Genomic DNA, 18,170 nt, shown 5'->3' on the forward strand with positions numbered 1-18,170 from the left:
ATCGAGGAATCGACAGGGGAGCGACGTTCGCCGCGCGAATGACGATCCGACGGCGTCAACCTTCTCGTCATTATCTAACCACGAGAGAGAGAGAGAGAGAGAGAGAGAGAGAGAGAGAGACGAACGGAGGAGGAACGCTGGCGGGAGGGGAAGCAGATAAACGAAAGAGCACGCGGTTGCAAGAGCGAAGTCTGAAGTAGATAAGAGCACCGATGACGATCGAGAAGACGATACACTCTGCGGGCATGGCGGATCGACCTCTGACACGGTCGCCGATGCCCGGAATCGCCGCGATAACGTGACCGTCGGGTTTCGGCCGGGCAACGCGTTCGTTTTACGCCAGGAGAGCTGCTACATGATCGAAAAAAGAGAGAGGGAGTCCGAAGACACTGCTTCGTCTTTTACTTGGTATGCGTTAATATCGATATTCACGAAAATGTGGCAATTGGGTTTCAGTAACGCGTTCGCCTTATCTGACAGCTACTACCGGAGAAAGATAAAGAAAGTGCACAACACAGGGTCATCGTATAAACAGTTGTTGGTTTGATGTACTACCGAAAACGATGGGTTTCGATGAAGCAACTCGTTTCATCCTGGGAGAGCTACTACAAGAGTAAGAAGATAAAGAAAGACAACATAGGGTCTGCACAGGTACATAGGCCTGTTAATCTTGTTATTACCAAAGATGACCAAGGACAATCGGATTTCAGTCTCGGCGACGCGTTCGATCGTAGGAGAGCTACACGATCGAAATGAGAGAGAGACGTGTACAACATATGGTCATCCTGTACAGCTACTTAAGCCTGTCGCGTGGATGTCGTTATTGCCAAAAATGAGCAACGGCAGTCGGGTTGCAATCGAGCAACCCGGCCGTCTTATCGTAGAACAGCTACTACACGCGCGGCGGAGGGGGGAGGGGAAAGAGAGAGGTGCACAACACACAACGGGTCGTCTTCTGCACGGCCAGTTCGGCTCGTTGCGTTAATGTTGTTATTGCCAAAAATGACGAGGAACGAGTTTACGCGGCTCACCGATACCGCCGTGTGCCGTCTTAAGCAGCGCCGCACACCGAATCCGGTTAGACCGGTTCGGCGAGACGTTAGATTTTCGCGTGATCGCACTTTCGGTTTCTGAATATTGTGTCCTTGAATGGAGTCCCGGGGCCCGCCGCCGCCGCCGCCGCCACCGCCGCCGCCGAAGTGGTGTTGCGCGCGCGCGAGCGAGCGAGCGAGCGAGCGACCGTTCGCAATGGAGGTGATGCAAGAATGAGTGCACCGAAATTTACGGGTCGGCACGAAAACAGGGCTGCCCCGGGGGACGGCGGGGAGACACCCGAGGAAATACATACGTATCGAGCCGGTAATTACCGGTGCCTTTACCGATGTTACCGAACGGACTTCATCGCCCACCGACGATTAACATCTCGACGCCGGCCACGGGCCCGTCCCCGTCGATCTGAATTTCGATACACCGGCAGATTATGCGCCGATCGCCGCGCATTTAATTGATAACATTAGCACCGCGGGGAACGATATCGAGCGGCATCGATGCGCGACCGGATTCCCGGGCGGTTTTTCGGCGGATCTTGAAATACTGGATCGCTGGAACGCTCCGACGGAAATGTAACCGGGTTACCGGTTTTCGGGACCCGTTCGCGGAATAATGAAGAACTTCGACAACAGAGGAATCAACGAGATGGTAACATTCGATCGGATATCAATGCTAAGTTGAAAGATCAGCTTATTCGAGTCGCGAGAGTTTCATTGAACGTTTCCATCGAATGGAACGGAGAACGGCGAGCCGATTTTTGAAAAAGAGGCGCACGCGTATAATAGCGTGCAGCGTGGAGAGATTAACGAGAAGCCGGGGTTCATCGAGAGGCCTCGAAAAGACGCGAAGCTGGCTGGCTCTCGCTCTCGGTTGCTGCACGGCGCTGCGCTGCGCGGCACGGCGCGGCGCGGCGCGGCGCGGCGCAAAACGTAAGCCTCGAAGGACAAGAACGGGACGACGGGGCATTGGAACGGCGCGAAGAATGATGGATCATCATGCATGCCCGAAAACCCGTTGGGACTCCACGGAGATGAAGAATGTTGCCCGGGGACGAGAAGAATCCAGCGACCGAGCGGGCCCGCTTTGCTCGCCGGCGATATCGGCGATCGGGGCCCGCTCGAAAAGCGGATCGATCGGGACCGAACAACCTCTCTCTCTCTCTCTCTGTCTCTCTTTCAGGCCCGTTTTTCTCGGTCCGGTTGTCGCGTCTTTCGATCGCGTTTCTCGAGATTCGCAGAACCTTTTTGTCCCCGGCGAACGGCGCCGCGTGGGATCCTGCTAAAGAATCATCAACGTAGAGCACCACACCCAGCCAGTAAATCAACGATAATCGAACCGCGAATCTCTCGAAAGAACAGCAGTAGCTCGACAGTGAAAGAAACTCGCTACGGGGAATATCGATTCGTGAGAGCCAGCCGGCGCTGCAGCAGAAACTGCATATCCCACGAGCGCCGCGAACCCGTTGAACCCTGGGTCCGCGTCACGACGCCCCGAAAACGCCGGGACGTGGCTACGGCAGGGAAGGGAAAAAAAAAAAAAAGGACGGAGAGAAGGCTCGGCTCGTTCTTTTGCTGGCCAGGCTGCTGGCTGCCGATAAATGCGCGCGATCGGAAGAGGGAACGAGAACGAGCAGCCCGAGCGGGGTCCGCTGCGGGCCGAAACCCGGCGGGCGAACGTGGAGAGGACACGCGGTGCGCGACCATGGGGGACGGGGGAAGGGTGACGGGTCCGAGGGGAACGTCCCGAACAAGGAGGTCCTTCCGAGAAAGAGTAACGAGGAGAGAACTGCCTGATAAATATACGGATCGGTCCAGGTGCGACGGAGAGGGCAGCCGAGAACGGGCCGAGGCCTGGCCGCTCGCGAGGCGGCCGACGAAAACGGGGGCTGGTTCCAGCCGGGGTGGCGCAACCCTGTCGCGGCGCAAATGAAAAAGCGGCCGGGATTCGAGAAAAATTACGCGATAAACACACCAGAGCGAGCCGATAATAAGAAAAGGACGGACTCGGGGATCGGCCCGGAGAGAAGAAAGACTCGGCTGGCCGGCCGGCCAGCCGCTCGGAAGGGGCAGGGGGCCTCTGGCGCAGGGGGACAAGGACGGAGACGGGCCGAAGAGAGAACGCTGCTGCTGGGTCTCCCCGACTCATAACTCGGCAGGTGGTGGGGGAACGCCCTTGACTCGGACTCTCGGCTGGCGGGGGAGGAGTGGGACCACGGTGCGGCCTTGAGTCGGCCCGTCTCGTTCTTCGACAGCGTTTCTCAATCTCGCAGTCTCGTCGGGGGTCTGCCGGCCGGCTCCGTGACGTTCGCCGCTGCTCGAGGAAACTTGTAATCGACGCGAGAGAAAGACGGTATGACGGTAGGAGCGCAGGAAGGAAGGAAGGAAGGAAGAGAAGCGGCGGGGGGGGAAGGATGAAGGAAAGAAACAGACGGTTGGACCCCGACGGGACACGTCGGCTGGTAGGGCGCTGCTGGTAGGGTCAGGTGGCCGACATTGTTTTCGTGACATTCCTATGCTATTCGTGTTTTCGCGGTCACGTCTCCCTTTCTCTGTCCGTCTGTCCGACCGTCTGTTCCGCCACGGTCGCGCGGCAGGAGGATCGATCATGCACCGGTGATCTCTGTTTTCCAGCAGACTCCGTGAGTCATCCGGTCGACTACGGTCCCGCCGATCGACGACTCTGGCCGCGCCAGAGAGAGAGAGAGAGAGAGAGAGAGATAGAGAGAGAGGGGGGGAGAGAGAAGGATAGAGGACGCGTTAGCCCATTGTGGACCTAACCCTCCAGAAGATCTCAAGGTTTGAGTCAGGTTACAGGGATTTCGGGCACTCGATTCCGGCAGGCAGCGTATCACCGAACAACAAAGGAGGATCCACGGAAACCTACGAGGCGACGCGAAGACAAGGGAAAAGCATAGGAGAGGACGAAGACGAGACCTACGGTCGAAAGCTAATCATCCTCGGCGGGGATCGCCAGTCACGCGGGCCTCTCGAAACGAGTCGACGGACTTAAAGAAGGGTTCAAGGTTCATGAACTTGGCACGACGATCGTCGCGACGGCTCTTACGAGCGGCTCAGGAGTAACGAGAAGCCTCTCCTCTCGCGGTGTCTACGTACTGGTTTCTCTTGTGTCGTGGTCACGTGACGCGAAATTCCTTTTCGACACGGGGAACGGGCCGTGGGAGGGGGGGCAGGGATGGTTCGAGGGGAACAGCGGCCGGCGGGGGGAGGGGAGGTTGGCGGCTCGAGAGAAGCAGAGGAAGAAAGAGGATGAGAAAGGAAGAGGAGAACAGCATCCACCTCGAAAAAAACATTCCGATGCGCTGATTGCATCTACCGGTGCATCGGGAGGCGGCGGAGGTGCTAATCGGGTTACCCGAGTCTCCTTGAGGAGGCGAGGGCCACCGATGAAAGGAATCGGCGTGGTCTTAGTCGCCGCGTAAAAATAATTCATAATTCCGAGCCGCGGGACGTAAACACGCGGCGGCGGCGGCGGCGGCGACGAGGAAAAAGCGGGTTGTTTCGGGCGAGATTCGCTCGCCGGAGCGAGCCGTTTCCGCGTGGAATGTCCCGCGAGCCTCGATCGACCGATTCGGTCGCGAGTAATTGGCGTAATGACGGAGCCGGTGGGCGGGGAGCGCCTTTTTCGGTCGGCGGGACCGTTGAAATTACACGCGGGGCCGCAACTGGGTCGGTCCTGAGAAACGCTTTTTCGCGTTCGCTTTCGCAACCGGGGGCCCCCTGTCATTTCGCGTGATTATCGATCGCAACGGGGACTCGCAGGCGCGAGCCACCGGTCCGAGCGCAGCCGCGCGATCGGCGCTCGCGATCGAGCCGCTTATTATCCGCGCCGCGGATAACGTGCCCGGGCTGCGGCCCACGAACCACACGCGGATCGGTCTCCCTAAATACGAATGCGTGCGCTTCCCCCGGCGGATAATTGTCCCCGGGGACCGTAGAGAGAGGCCTTGTCCCGCAGCTGATCACTGTGATCAGCCGGCGGAGGCGGGATCGAGAGGAACTAGGCGGTAGACGCCGGGGAAATGAACTTACACCGAAACTGGAGTAGACCGGTGGTTCCTTATCTGCACGGGATCGGGAGCAACGGGGGGCGGGTGGGGGCGACTCGTCTCCGGTGGCGGTAGTTCGCGGACGAGAGGAGACGCGCGAAGAAACAGGCTGCGGAGCATCCAGCGGGATCCCCGGAAGGTGAAATTAAGGAAGTTGAGAACAAAACGCGCCTCGTCTGCCAGAAGCGTCTGCAAGGCTAAAGCAGCGGGAGAGTGTGTGTCCGTGGTCGAAGAAGAAGAAGAAGAAGAAGAAGAGAGTGGAAGGAAGAAGGAGTACGGGGGGACAGAGAAAGGTAGAAGTGAACGAGCGGTGGATGCTGCGAAAGGAGACGAACAGCTCTAAAAGGAACGATCGAGAGAGAGGACGATACGCGACGGACGAGGAACGTTGGAAGAGGACAGAGTTAAATCACAGGGGAGGCAGAGCGAGAGAGAGGATCGGAGAAAGATGTTGATGGAAGGAGAAGAATCTACGCAGAGACCGATCCAGGAGGTAGGGGAAAGTTGGTCCGTGCAGGGTCTGGCCGGTGCATGGTAGAGAGGGGTATATACGACGCACCGAACACCCTTTATACTTTATTTTGCCCCGACGCGAAATACCGGCTGACAGTTACTCCCTCGGACGAAATAAAAGGTGGGCATCCTTCTCTCACGGAAGAGAGGAGCAACTCGGAGAGGAACTTCCACTTGGCCTACTACTCCACTCCACAGAGCAGCTCGCCACGGACGAGCTACCGGGGGCTTTTCTTTTTACGCGAGCCACTTCCTGCTCGAACTTTGTTTTTCTTTCTTGTCCCCCGCCCCCGTCCTCCGCCTCGCCACAGCTTCTTCTTTCTTTCTTTCTTTCTTTTCTTCCCTTTCTTTTCTTTCTTTCTCCCGTTCCCTCTTTTCTTTCCTTCTTTTCCCTTTCTTGCTGTTGCCCGGCCAGGGGCCCGGGGATTATGCAACGCATAACGGAGAACATCTAAACAACCGACCGCCGAATCCAGATCGTCGCGTATACGACGCGCGCGCTATATACGGTACGCTCTCCCCCGCGTCGCGCTAAACTTCCACCCTCCCGGCCACCACCTCTTCCTACTGCCGCGGCCGCTCCCCGTTCCACGTCCTATTCCGTGCCACGCCATCCCGTCCCGTCCCGTCCCATCTCATCCCATCCCATCCTCTCCGTCATCCCGTCCCGCCTCTCCTCCGCCGTCTCCTCTTCCTCCGCCGCCGCCTCGCCGGTCTCCCCCTCGGATCCTCTCGTTGGATTTGCGTTTCGAAAGTGGCCGCGCGCTAAACCGACGCCCGAACGAAGTTAGCCTTAATTCGATCTTCGGCCGGGCGGGATAAGTTTGTTTGGAAACGCGATCGTTCCAATTGCATAAATTAACGCGGCACCGAATTCGAAACGGGTTAAGCCGGCCCATTACCGGGCGACACCGGTCACGTACACGCGCCGCGCCCGCCCCGCCCCGCCCCAGCATAAGCTTTCTAAGCGTTGTTGCTCAATTAGAAAGTGCTCTAAGCAGCATCCGCTCCTGTACTTTCTGCCCCTCGCTCCCCCTACTCCGTCGCGCTCCGTCCCCTCCGCCGTCCCGGCCCCCCTGGCCCTCGTTCCACCCCACGGGACCGCTCGGCGACTTGTATGTAGAGCGACTGCGGATAAAGGGTTACGTCGGAATCACCGGCACCCGGTTTCACCGGACCGGCCCGGACAGAACTCCAGTTTCACCGTCAACGGCATTACACCGGGCGGACACCGTCCGCCCCCCGTGCAAGGGACTGCGTCGTCGAAACGACGGGGATACACCGGCTTCCGCCAGTTTCGACCGTTACGTCCGCGGACCGTGCTTTCCGATCCGGAGCTTCCGATTGGGATCGTTCCACGTTTCGTTTGAGCCCCGAACGGTCGAACCTCGAGATCTTCGGATCACTTCCGAGTTTCGACTACATCGCGCCATCGTCCTCGTCTCATCGAGAGTTGAAACTGTTTCAAGAGTTTATCGGCGCTGAATTCGGGGAGTAAAATACATGCGACCAGCCGAATGCTAATCCGAAGAAACGGAAGAAAATGTTCTTCGATCCGGCAGAAAATATTCCACGATTATATCAAGTTCGGGAGGCGAAGTTGGAGTTTCTGGATCGCACGCGATGAACTTTATCGCGGCTCCGAGGCGAGCGGACGGCGTTTCTCCTCGGAATTTCGAGCGGAGCCCGGTCCAGGGGAGTTGCACGTTTCGAGGTTCGTTTTCGAGGATCGTTTATAACCTGTTGCTGGGGGGTTGTTCGTCGCGACATGGAACGGCTGATACGAACAAGCCGATAGGGTTTAATCCGACGACAAGCGAAACCTCGGCGAATATTATGCGAAGGTTCTTTATGCGCCTCCCGTCCGCCCGGAGGAGGCGAAAAAGAGAGAGAGAGAGAGAGAGGGAGAAGGGAGAGAGAGAACCGTAACAAGTTCCAGCGGAAGAACTGTCCCCCGCTCTCGTCCCTACGCCCTTCCCGGCCCACTGTTTACACCCCCGTTGCACACGAATCGCAAGAAGCAACCCTTATCGTCGGGAACGCCGGCTCGGACGGTTACGATTGAATTATTCATGCAATTTCGTTAATCACCCCCGACGCTGGCCGCCGATTACGGTCAAAACGCTATCACCGGCCCGCTGATTAACTATTATCGACCCACTAATGGCCTCGCTTAAGGTTTCAACGGGATTTCAACGATCCTCCTTTTCCCACCGATCGAAAGTTCGGCGAGAGAAGGGAAGCTATCGGTCAGGGTCGCCTGCGCAGACTACTATGACCTTGGGGATACGAAGAAGTAGATCATCTTGGTGGATCTTGGCTCCTTGACGTTTACCCGATCTTGTCAAACGATTTTCTCATAGAAGATGTACTTTCAAAGTCAGTTACCGCAAGAATTAAGTTTCTTCTTTGAGTTCGTAAGAACGTCGATAGAAGCGTTAAACTTTTATCCATACTCAATGAGTGCCCTAATTCTCCAACAATATTCTCTAATCGTTCACTCGATTCTTCTAAACGATCTTTCGAAAGACCTTCGAATATCAACAATTCCGACACCTAACATTCTTCAATTTCTAAGGACATGATCGAAGCTGCGAAGACTAAAAGCATCCATATTCAATGAATACCCTAATTATCCAACAATATTCTCTAATCGTTCACTCGATTCTTCTAAACGATCTTTCGAAAGACCTTCTATATCAACAATTCCGACACCTAACATTCTTCAATTTATAAGGACACTCTCTATCGAAGCTGCGAAGACCAAAAGCATCCATACTCAACGAGTACCCTAACTCTCCAATATTCGCACCTAATCGTTCGCTTCCTCAAACTCGAGTCACTCAAAGTTCTAACGCTTAACGAGGCAATTTCTAATCCCCAAGGAGCCTGAGCCATCGGGACACCCCGAATCCCGACGAAATCGGAGCGACGGATTGCGAACGGTCTGAAACATCGTTACCCGGTAGTTCAAGGACTCGTCTGGTCTTGAGGCGAAGGCGACTGAAAATCGCGTTGCCCGGCGAGTCGATATTTCTCGCCCGGGCCGGGATTACGGAAGGGGGCGGAGGGGCAGCAGACAGAGGGGGGCCGGAATCGAAAAACCGAGAGCCGAGAGGGGCCGCGTGACGCGGCAGCGGCGACAATCTTGGCTTAGGCCCTGTCCTTGGACGATTATTAGCCGAACTGATACGGCGTGCGAGTCAATCAGGCCCGGCTTGATCGATACGGACGCTTTGTTTTCGCCGAGGGGCCCCGGTAGTCTCTCGAGCTCCTCTCCCAGGACACTCTCGAACGGTTCGAGGCGAGGAGAGAGGCTCGCCGCCTCTCTCACTCTCTCTCTCTTCGATGCTGTCTCGCCTCTCGCACGGCCACCACGGCTCTCCGTGGCTGCTACCTGCCAATGAAACGCCTGCCGACCTTCGAATCGGCGGCCGACCGTTTTTGTGCTCCGCGAAAAGGTAGTAGCTCCGTGCCCGGGACCTCGAGCCACGGTTTTCGAGCAAGAGCTGGGTGTCTAAGCGACGCCCAGGGGCACGTGAACCTGAAGGGGACTCGCAGGGGAAAAACTGACTGATAGGCGCACCGTTCGACCGGTTGGAACCGGCCGGCGAACCGTGCGACCGAGCTGCGAGAATGTTTGCTGGAGATAGGGGATCGGCTGGAGTCTCTTCAGCTATCTTCGCGACGGGTGTGATTATCGTAGACGATCAAAGTTGATGGATTTACGTGTATTCTGTTTTGTTCCTTAGGGATCAGGCGAATTGGAGTTTTTTGAAACTGGGAAGTTTGGCAAGAGGTTGATTTTGGGACACTTGGCTTGTAGATGTTATGAACTTTGAGTTTGCAGGTTTTTGATGAGTTTTGAAAATAAGCTTGGAGGAGATATCTTCCGTTTCGAGTCTACGAACTTCTCTAAGAGGAAGAGTTGTTGGAGGAAACTTGATTTGATCGTGATTATACAGGGTGTTCCACGAATCTACAAATATTTATCGAAACACTTGCTGATTTCGCCTGAATCGAGCACTTGAAAACAAAAGACACATCCGCGATTCTGACGGCACTCGACTGTGTTCGGCGTACACGCGTTTCGAATTGTATTCCGCGGCCGCGCCGCAATTCACCTCCTTTTATTTCCTATTCCTTTGTTCGCGGGAAGCTCGTCGCCGTCGGTTGCGAGCAGAAGCGATGAATTTCCCCACTTAGAGAGTTAATTCTGGTCCGAAGGGATCGAATAAGAGGAAGCAACAGGTGAGAGGGAAACACGGTTAGTGCTAAAATTGTGCGAGCGCGTTTAAACACCGCCGACTCGGAGTTAAACGCGTCGAATGCCTTCCACGGCCCTTCGAGCGGCGAGCGCGCTCGTTGACGTTCGAATTTTATTTAATGGAACACCGCGGGAATCAATCGATCGAACGAACGAACGAACCGCCCGCGACCTGCACGTCTTTGGCTCGGTTTCGCTCGTCGGGAATCGGCGGAGCGATCCGCTCGACGGGCACTAGAGCGCGGCCATGCGAATTAATGGGACTCCCGCGAATCCCGTTTCACATGACAAAACAAACGGCGCCCCGTTCGCCCCGTCGTTAAGGAGTTTTCTCGCGCGAGACCGTTAACGCCGCGGAATCGGTCGTTAATTAACGGCGGACCGTTTAAATCGAATCAAAGATCAATCGTTTCTACGCGGATCAATCGCTGGATAAGCAAGTTCCCCGGTCGGCAGCGATTTCCCGCGCGAGGATAAACGTAACGATTAATTCGTCGCGTAGGCGTACGTGCGTGTGAACTGCGAAGCGCAACGAACCGGTCGATGGGACGGGATGCTACCCTTTCGTTTAATCAGGGTGAATCGCGTCGCTGATGGCACTCGCGATAATCTTACGCATATTTTCCTCGCGCGCGTCCCGTTTTTCCTGATCGGCGCGTGGGACGTTATCGAGTCGTCCCGCAAACTGGACGCATTTTCAAGCAGATAATTACGGGATACCCTCGTCGGGAAACTTTCGTTTATTTTCCTCGAAGATTCCGATTGCATTAACCCCTCGGCTACGGCAGGATTTCGCGTCAACGTTTCTAAGGATGCGCATTGAAGCTGTGGAATCGCTGAATTCGACTAAATTCAATCAATCTAAAATAATCACATTTTTCACATTAGTAACAGTTTGCAAATAATCAAACAGTTCATAAATAATCGCGTTAGCAACAGTTTACGGATGCCTACAGGCGAAAATAGTGTAAAAGCGAAGTTTTAAAGCGCCTTTAGTCGCCAACGGTAGCCAAGGTGTTAAGGAAGCCGAGGTAAAAATCGTTCGCGACGATTCCACTGTAAAAATACACGCGCAACGCAGTGCCATTAATTCCGTCGAGGCGATCACAGTAAATAACGAAGCGACGCCAGTTCTTTTAGCCCGGCCGGGCGACACAGAAGTAAATTACCGTTGAACGCGAGCGAATTTCACCGAATCACGTGTATCGGCAATTTCGCGCACTTCGCGTGACGCGTCGCCGGAAACCTTTTAATTTCTCCCGCGACGCCCCGATTAACCCCGTCCCATCGGCCAAAGGGTTGCCGGTGCCATTGATTCGTCCCCGCCGCGGGTTCGTCGCGTTCAGTTCCGCGAGCGTTGATTTCTGTTGATCGTCTAGTGATATAGAGAGGGAGGGCGGGGGGTACGGGGGCGGGGGAGGAAAAACAAATTGTGATCGGCGCGCGCGAACGGTAAAAGCGTCAATAACTAATTGGTCGATTAAATAAAACGTAGTGCCGGGGATTCGCTCGTTGGGCGACAATGATTTCGCGGGATGAAATCGGGGTGCGAGGTGAAGCTAGAGGGAAAAACGTTGTATAAAATAGAAATAGATAAAGCAAGCAAGAAAGAGAGAGAGTGTATGTGCGTGTGTGTGAGAGAGAGAGAAAAAGAGGGAGAAGAAAAGAAACAAAAAATTCAGGTCCAATTTTTATAAGTCGAAACGATGTCAATGTGGGAACGATACGAAAGGGGTGGGTGGGAAACAAAAGACGCTAAATCAAATATACGTATTATTAAGGGTGCCCGATGGCAACTGAGAGACACAGGGGAGAGAGAATCGAAGACAGAGGCGAAGGGGATAGTTCGAGATCACGGTGAAACGAGTTTGTTCCGTTCGTGTTTTCGTTACCACGCCGATTAACTGCGTTGTGTATACGGTAAGAGCCTCTGCAAACCGATCGAGTCCTCTAATATCTATGGAACTCGGATGTCCCGTAAGAAACCGATATAACCAGAGAACACCAACTCGAGTTGGACCGTCGGAAGGTTTCACGGGAAATTCGTAAGCATTTCGTCGTTTCAGCGGGTTCTGCCGTAAATACAAAGCAGGAGCGCGAGGTTCGTCGCGCGGGTGCTCTGAAGTTTGCAAGCATCTTCCACGCTCTACCAAAGAATACGTAATTCAGTGTGACTTATAGGGGAGGAACAGAGTGCGTGCGACACGTGTGCGTGTGTGTGCTTGCGTGTGTGGGGCTGCGTGACAGGGAGACAGCGGAGCGAGAGACGGGATGAACCACGAATAATTATACGTACGATTTTAATGACTGTTTCGAACCCGTTCCGACATAAGTATCGATAAGACGAGTCCACGCGGGAAACCCGAGGATCCTCTCGCGGGGAGGGCGCGACGCAGGTTACATCGTTTCCCACCCGGTTTTCTTGTTTCCCCCGGTTCCACGGTTCCCCTCCCTGTTCCCCTCTCCTTTCTACCGTTCCACGAGGCGAGGCGAGACGGAAAACGGTTCCACGTCGAGCCACGCTTCCACTTTTTTAATTAGAATATGAACCGTTGCTTCGGCTAGCCGCCGCGTAACTAATTACGAAGCCTGCTTTCCAAAGATTCGCGGAATATTTTTGATACGTTGGATTATATATATACATATGATATATACACACACGGAGAGACACATAGACGAACGTACACACGGACATATACACGGACACGACGAGCATCGGGGGGGCTGGCCAGGTCCGCTGCCGCGCGCGTTTCAGGTAATCATTTCGCATAATCGTTATTATCCGACGTCGCGACGTGGCTTCGCCGAGGAACGATAATCGAGCCTCGCCCGGGGACACCGACCGTTCGCTTCTACGAGATGATTAAAGATTTCCATCCTTCTTTCGCCTTCCGCGCGGCTACCAGAGCGAGACGGTCCGGCTCGCCGTCCTCGGCTCGTCGATCAGCCTCTAGTTTCGGGCTGGCTAGCGATCGTGTATGTTTACGATTTTCATTGATACTTTATACGAATGGGGGTTGTAATTGTTTAGTTCTGAATCTCTGATTTCTGAGATTCGCGTGGACACATCAAGTTTTCGAGGGACGATAGAGTAAATTGGATATCCGTGAACCTAGTACGTTGAATCCTAAGTTTCTTGGGAGGCTTTCGAACAATTCGAAGAAATAGATTTGCGAGTTTCTCATCGACGGGACACGAGTGTTTGTCGTTCAGAAATGCCCGAGGTTGATTGATATTTCACGGATGAACGTTCGCCGGGACCGTTCCGCCGATTTCCGGTCGCGGATCGAACGAGCATCGTACGCAAAGGGGAGACGGTTCATTAATCATCCCGTACGCGCGATTTCCGAAGAACAAAAACTTAGGGACTAATTTCACCGGTCGCACAGCGTGAGATCGAGGCGACGTAGTTATCGGGGAAGGAGCCATCGATTTTCCATAGAGGATCCGTTCCCGTTTCGGCCTCGGTTCGATCGGGTTTCCCGTGCGGCGCACTGTTCATCACCTTTTTCCGATAATTAAGATGGTTTCCCTCGTGAGATTGCGCGCGTTACGACACGCGTCATTTAATCAAAATGTTATTGTAATACTAGTACGGTAAGAAGAACGAGAGAGAGAGACAGAGAGACAGAGAGAGAGAGAGAGAGAAATAGATGAGAGAATGCGAGCGAGAGAGAAAAAGGGAGAGAATGAGAGTGAAAGAACGGGCGAGCGCGCTTTAAATATACACATCGACTGATTATCGTTAAGGATGGATCGCTGGAACGAAGATTAGCGACGAATTTTATTGTCGGACTTAATAGAGGAATATTTCTGACTAGATACGCTTGTTTTAAACGCTCGCGCGCCAAGTAACTGCTAATTTTCGTTTGGCCGTCCATTCCGAGACTTACACGCGAGCTTTTTGTCCACTTTCTTTCCCAAGGTTCTCGTCCGGAGCTTCACGGGGGAGATGTTCCCCGGATGTCTCCCGAGTCCGCGGGTCGCGGCTCAGTCTTCGCCGTGTTTCGAGAAACGATTCGATCGGGAGCTCTACGATGCGATCAACGATACACGAGATTTCCACGAGATTCGATAACTCGCCGACACCGCGACCGGCTATCGAGCGAGATCGCCGTCCCGCGAGTACACGCGCCGGTTCTCCTCTTCGAGGACGAACACCGAGAAGTCCGCGCGAAGCGTCTCGGGACACGCGTTCCGCAAAACGAAGAAACGCGAGAACCATCGGCGAATAGCGTAAATAATTAAGGGGAAAAAAATGTATACGATTTCGGATCAAGCGAGAAGAGAAATTGAGGAGGGACCTCGAAGAGGACGCGGATCACGAGGACGCGACACTTATCATCGGGACGCTCTCTTTCCGTTAACGGGAACCGTCGACGGTAGTCGCGTCGCGGATCTCTCTTGGTATACGCGAGCTGGAAGTTTAGAGAACAGGTGAAGACGGGGAAGAGAGAACGAGCAAAAAAAAACAAGAGAACAGAGAACAGAAACGAAGGAGAGGAACGCAGAGGATTATACCGAAAACGAGCGCTGACACGAGGAGAAATGGGAATCACTAGTGTGTACATACGTAACAGGACCACAGGTTCGTTAATTTTACAGTAGGCGGGGGAGAAAGAATTAAAGATAAATAATTGAACGAACGGGGGGTGGGAGGGAGAGAGTTTCTGCCCCGATGGGGAATCTTAGGTGAAAAATAATAGTTGAATCCGGCGCGTCTTGTCGCGCGCCTTACGGACCGTGACCGGTCCGGGCTGTTCGCGGGCCAGCGCGCCGTTTCTGACCGCGGCGCGCTGCCAGGAAGTGTATAGTGTTGTAAAACTCGCAGAAATCAGCCAAACAAACACTACCCTCAGCCCTTGTTATACGAGCCAGCAGTTGAACAATGATATCTGATTTTTATCGCCGGGGAGCAGTAATAGCACAAGTGAGACCGTTTACTAAGTACATTTGTTATACACGCATATTGTTATCATTGCCACGTGAAAAGCAATTATTAACTCCATAGCCTGGGCCATTGTTAGTTGAACGAGAGAGCCAGAGACTGTTTCTTGAAGTTGGGTTGCACCGGCATGCCGCCATCGTCCCTGTCCCAGCGCGACAACCCTTAACCCACCGAGCCGGTCACATCCCCGTCCTCTCTCCACCGTCATCCAACGTTGCAACTGATTCGGAAGACGCGTTTGACCCTTTCGCTACAATCGAATTCGATCAGGGGGAAAGTGTATTATTTTCTATTACGCTGGGGGTGGTCTTCGATCTAGCGGGATCCAAGTAGAACTTCATACCTCGGGCTCGAGGACTATTTTTTAAAGCCACGACGTACACGATAGTATTACGGTCTCCAAATCCGCGGAGACAGTCGGATGTTATTGCAGCAACCTTTCGTAGCGAAGGGGTTACGAGGCGGCGAGCTATCCAGATAACCTTTAAGCCGAACCGCGGGTATTGAGTTATAACGCGGAGCTACGTTTATCCGAACACTGGAGGACAGGGTTTCACCGAGACGATTATCCAATAAGTGCACGCGAATACAGTTCCAGTGGTCCTGATTGTTGAGTTTATGGCGCCGATGGAGCAAGGACCACTGATATATGGGAACTGGTCCGGTTAATGGGGGATTCAAGATTTCGTTCGGATAAACGGAGATCGCTGACTGCCCAAGATCATTCGGGACTCGGAGCAATTTTAGAAAACGCCGATTCGTATCGCTGTCGATCATGTTTCTAGTTTCCATGAAAACACTGTAGCAATTGGACGTAATGGCTCCCAGTGATTCGAACGTCGCGAGGACCTCGTCCTCGGCAGATGCTCCGCAAAGATCAGAAACCGCTGGAGGCTGTTGAATCTTAACGCTTTCGCAGCTGCTGACGCGAAATTACGTCGCCCTTCGTAGTTTGTATTTAAAAACGCCATTGGGACATATTATTTGCCCGTGTTCAACGAGCCGCCAGCTTATTCCCATCCGAAATAACAAGTTGCCGTGAGTATGATATTTTAAAAGCAAATTTCATACCTCGTATCCTTCCGTTGATCGCCGGAGCCCGCGGCGCGTTCGTCAGCATTCGACTCGTTCCTTTCCGAGCGTTTGTCGGGAACCGACGCAATTACCAGCTGCGAAAATGTTAATAACACGGATTACCGGACGGGCATTAACATTCCGTCGATTTTACAACAATCGTCTGTCGTTCCTTTTCCATAAATTAACGCCGCCGTCGCTCGGGATCCCCCGGCGAGGGGGGAGACGTTATCGTTAGAAAAGAAACGATCAAGTTCGCGGAACTTCGGATTAAAGGTATCGCCGCGCGCTTCCGAACGATTCCGCGCCGCGAAACGCAACGATGCCATTCTAATCCAGCCACGATCCCGTTCGACCTGTTAACCGGCCGATTATTCGACCACGAGCACGCACATAGACATAATTAACAAAGAATATAATCGATCCGACGAAGATTTCACCGCAGTGAAACGTGAATACAATATATAGTTTATACTGTTGCAGATATTATACGTTACAGTTGAATGCAAGATTAATTAGATAAATAAATAATTAAATAAATAAATAAATAAATAAATAAATAAATAAATAAATAAGTAAATAAGTAAATGAAATATGGTGAACGCGAAATACGTTCGCCGTACGAGACGACGTCGATTACCGATGACGGGGATAACCCGTCTACACCGGTTAACAGGTTGCCGCGCGGTTCGCTTTTATTTCTCTTCCTTTTCCCGTTCCGTTCCCGGTTGATCCGAGATTACGATTATCATTCGTGCAACCCTGCATCAAGGAAGATATCGAGAGAAAGAGATTATCGTACTAACTGCCGATTACTCGGTAACAATGGCGACGCCCATACATACGAAGTCTGTAATCGAAATGCTTTATATTTTTACACCGAACAGAAGCAGTATAATAACGTACAATAAACAATAAACAACATGTCCTTCCATACGCAACCTCAAGATGAAGACAAATGTTAAATTTTTATTTTTACAACAACAGCCCGCTATCACTTCCGATATCTGAGCTATACTCGAGCGTATCTCGTAAATAGTTGAGAACTATCTAAGTAGTTTATATTTAAACAAAGTCGGCTAGGGATTCATTTTCAATCGACTCACACCACCAACAGCACACCGATTTACCGATTCACCATTGATAACGACGATCGTCTGTCCAATCCGATTAACGCTAGACCTACCAGTCAAGTCAAAACTGTTCCAATTTCGGATTCTTTACTTTGCAATTCAAATCCAACTTCATAAAACGAATGCTTCCTGGAGAAATCTTTCGAATCGATCCGTTCACCCAGTGTCCAGTCTGAAATAAAATAAAAAGTCAATGGAGATCTCGATTAACTCTTCGAAATTTCTATGAGACGAACCGTTCACCTACATACCTACATACCCGCGGAGTACTAACGCGATTTGACTGCTCGGTAGTGCCAGCGTTAACGCGCAAATCGTAAAAACGACACGACAGTCTTCACGCTAGTGAGAGAACGCATATATATATATCGTAATTGTATTACAACACGTCGACTTCTCAAGCTCATCCGTGTGATAGAATCATGTTTTTTCTTTCGCTGTCATTCGTTTCGCGAGTCGCCGATACGTGTACAGTAAAAAGAATAAGATTGGGTGGGTGGGGGAAAAGTGAACGAAAAAAAAATGGGAGGGACGGGGGGGGGTGGGTTATAAAAGAATGGAAACAGAAGAGAAACAAAAATCAAACGTCACACACAAATCATTTTGGTGCAGTTCGGTTCGAAACGGTAACGGCCAAGATGGCGGAGAAATAGTCAAAAGCGAGTTGATCGCGACTCAAGATATGTCTGTCCGGATGCTAAACGTCACTGTGCTCCCGTCTGTCGTACGATGATTTATTTCGCGTGATTGAGCTCACTTGAAAATCAAAAAGAACAGAAGAAGCAGCAGAAGAAAAAAATGGAGAAGAGGAGAGAAGAGGAAAAAGAAGAAAGAGAAGCAGAAAGAGAAGAAGAAGAAGAAGAAGAGGAAAAAGAATAACAAGAAAAAGAAAGCGTGAAACAACACCGATCGGTACCAAAATACGAGTCTCGAATACTGATCCGTTTAATTCGTAAGGAAAACAATTGTACATATGTATCTAAGATAGCTGTATATAATATATACACACATCACACACGCGCGACACGAGTATACTTCTAGACGTAACGCGGGAAGGTTGTTAAACGTGCTGTATCGAATTTCAAAACACTCGAATCACCTCGGTTGTCATAGATCTTT

The 18,170-nt window shown here is 52.5% G+C and overlaps 1 protein-coding gene across 4 annotated transcripts in view; it reads right to left on the minus strand.

Annotated features, from left to right (window-relative positions):
• The window catches only part of LOC116424060 (uncharacterized), a 203,627-nt gene that overhangs the window by 184,379 nt on the left and 1,078 nt on the right, over window positions 1-18,170 (minus strand). For all 4 annotated transcript variants that reach the window (XR_012999835.1, XM_076372740.1, XM_076372739.1 and 1 more), the window contains exons 3-4: window positions 17,105-17,223; window positions 15,916-16,013 (exon numbers count right to left, since the gene is read on the minus strand). The gene's annotated coding sequence lies outside the window, so the exon portion shown is untranslated. The remainder of the gene's footprint in view (window positions 1-15,915; window positions 16,014-17,104; window positions 17,224-18,170) is intronic.

Source organism: Nomia melanderi, chromosome 12 (assembly GCF_051020985.1).
Source record: "Nomia melanderi isolate GNS246 chromosome 12, iyNomMela1, whole genome shotgun sequence".
Classification (NCBI taxonomy): Eukaryota; Metazoa; Arthropoda; class Insecta; order Hymenoptera; family Halictidae; genus Nomia; species Nomia melanderi.